This window comes from Schistocerca gregaria, unplaced genomic scaffold (assembly GCF_023897955.1).
Source record: "Schistocerca gregaria isolate iqSchGreg1 unplaced genomic scaffold, iqSchGreg1.2 ptg000397l, whole genome shotgun sequence".
Lineage (NCBI taxonomy): Eukaryota > Metazoa > Arthropoda > Insecta > Orthoptera > Acrididae > Schistocerca > Schistocerca gregaria.
The window spans coordinates 4008602-4011602 of record NW_026061836.1 but is presented as its reverse complement, the minus strand read 5'-3'; the positions used below and the strand labels follow the sequence as shown (position 1 = coordinate 4011602).

The window sequence follows — 3001 nt, the reverse complement described above, 5'->3', positions numbered from 1 at the left end:
ATCTTCATATCTATGGTTAAACGTCACCCAGCCATTGACCTTCGTCTGTGCGAATGCGCACAGGCTACCTGAAATCTTACGGGAATCGTCACCTTAGTGTGAGCCAGTAATGAGTGGATGGACAAATACCTATTAAGTACATTACGTAATCGGATTGTGGACGGTTGGGGATGTGAGTCTCACGGGAAGCGTGCGAGGGATAAATTCCTGCAGTCGTGCTGTTCATTTGTGCCCTCGATAGCTCAGATGGATTGAGCGTCTGCCTTGTAAGCAGGAGATCCTGGGTTCGAGTCCCAGTAGCGGCACACTTTTCAGCTGTCCCCATCGAAGTATATCAACAACACCTGTCGGCAGCTGAGGGTTTCAATTAATTATCAGTTGTGTAGGTGATTCGATGAACCCTTTGCCAGGCACTTAAATGTGTTTTGCAGGGTATCCATATAGATGTAGATGATAACTCGTCCCGTGTCGCACGTGCTCAAAAGGATTCATACTGCAGAATGCATGCAAACATACTCACCGAAAATACGGACGAATATCAAGTGCAGGCTGCCGAGTGCTGCATATCCAGCTTAGACAGATCGGCTTTTCCTGCCAAGAAGAACAGGAAGTTGCTGTCTGGGAACAATCAGAGGTAGAGGAAGGGCTGATAAATACTCCTTGAATTGCAGACTAAACGTAAATAACGAAAATACATTTTTGGTAAAAATTGGTCAAAACATAATCGTTTGCCCTCCGTATTGGATTAGCTGTTTTGAATATTGAAAATCTGACTTCAGATTCGTTTTCAGCGACATTAAGAATATATGTGTAACACTCAGTTCATGCAAATCGAAGTAATAATATAACTAAATGTTTTCCCTAAACTTTGAACACTTTTTTTTTTTCGAGTAACGATTTTCTCAGAACGGCATGCAGCATAAATTAAAAGTGGTTCGATCTCTTAACTTCTACCTCTGACCCCTAAAAGTAAACACTTTTCTTAGGAACTTATAGCTATAATATGACATTTGTTAATATTAACTAATTTTTGTGTAGGCATAAGGAGTGAAACAAACCCCTCAAAATCGAACTCAAAGTTCGAATTAGCACTGTATCGTTAAATTTAAGGTTGTTTCATTGCGGTTAGGTATGCGCTCCCATTAATTTTATGTATTATCGACTGATGTTATCCATTTTCAAGTTCAGAGAAATAATGTAGTATCAACTGATGTTACCCATTTCTGAATTCAGGTAACATCTGAGGTGCCACACTGCACGCACTCTGCGTACTCCAGTCTCACAAGCCCTTGATCAAATCATAATTACGGGCGCCATTTTTTATTGAAAATCTAAAATTAAGCTCATAGTATTGTCACTCGTAATTCCCAAACAGATCGTTCGAATGTATTTTCATTGTCTCAAAAAAAATTTCAAATTTACCCTTTTTTGCTCATTTGTATGAGAACCTGGCCGTAACGCCGGAATATAGTCACTAGATTTTTTTTCAGAGACGCTGTACGTTCGCGAGAAGACTTTCGTTCTGCGCGTGTCGAAGGACATTCCTCAGATTTTACTGTGTGTGTGCTACTCAGTCGTGCCATTTAAGTGTACATCTTTGCATAGTTTTCCTTTCACGATGTAAACAGTGTTCCGCTCAGTTACTAACTGGCCAGTGAGTGGTTCCGAAGGTGTCGGATGTGCGGTGCGTTCGGTCTGCTAGGACAACAGCAGACTGGCGTGGTGCGATGGCAGAAGCAGACACTGAGGGAGCTAGCTGCTGGGACGCCAGCGAACAATTTATGCCAAGTAAGACGAAGAGGACTATTCTAAAATTACGAGCCGTCTAAAAAGTGTTTACCATTGGTAAATCTTGCTGTTGAGTCTGACAAAACTGACAGTTTTTCCTAGAGATACAGGAAATCCCCCCACCCCCACTCAATGAATATTTGGTTGTGATGACAGGCCGATTGGTAGTGTAGCCCGGGATCTAAGTTAGGTTGGAAGGTGGTAATTTGATTGAGAGTTGTTTACCCCAACGATTATGAATGCCGACTAAACGTTGTGCGAGCAGATTGCCCTGTAGCGTAGCCTAGTGTTTCCGTCCGCGCCACATTTAACACACTTTCTCTAACTGTGTACAAAAGTCTCACAACAGCCACGATAACTACGTTTCTGGTGGGGGGAGGGTAGAGTCCACTATGTAACTTTCACGGCAAATTTTAGTAACCGCATAAACTAACCGAAATAGAAGCGTCATTTTAACTATATTTCCTTTTGTGGGAAAATAATGGTTCTCCTCTTTTGGAAGCAACTGTAATATGTAGGCGACTTATTAGTTTTTTTAAAACTCTGAATCATGATCTCAATAGACGCAGTGCTTTTTTTACGTTACTTGATTTGTGGTCTATAGTAAACAATGCAACGAATTGGTAAATTCTTTGAAGTTTGACGTGTGTTACATAGACGACGTCTGCAATGTTCGTAAGGCCAAGTTTGCATATATTCGGTGTCTGTTTTTTTGGCCATGTACTGTATAATTAAGGGGAGGAGGATTATGTTCAAGGAGCAGTGCATTAGTAGTGTATGGAGAAATTGAGAATTTGGATCTAACGAACGGCATGCTCTGGCAGTTCGTGATATTCTGTTGACCACTGTGTAATTCGGACACAGTGATCATTGCCTCTCCCTAGTAACCAGGGGACTCGGGTGCTAATCCTGGTCTGGCACAAATTTTCAACAGTGCCCATTGACTAAAGTCTGTGCCCATTGTCAGCTAATATCATTGTTTCGGTGTTAAATAGTATTTTGTTCGCGATACGTGGTTTAGCTTTTTCATGGATAACAGCTTTGAAAAGCGTACAGGTTATACTGATATTCGCTCGACGTTAGTCCAAGGCAACTATAGCGATTTATAAACACAGTTGTAGTTCGTATTAAGCCCACATACGTAATTGTGTCCTGTGTTTCTTTACCAAGAACTACTCCGTAAGTAATTCCCCTGTAGTGGTATTTTGTTATA

General features: G+C 41.3%; 1 non-coding gene across 1 annotated transcript; it reads left to right on the top strand.

The window, feature by feature from the left end:
• Window positions 1-230: 230 nt before the first annotated feature.
• Trnat-ugu (transfer RNA threonine (anticodon UGU)) lies at window positions 231-305 on the top strand. The gene has a single exon. It is a non-coding gene; the product is annotated as a tRNA-Thr (tRNA).
• The last annotated feature ends 2696 nt before the right edge of the window (window positions 306-3001 follow it).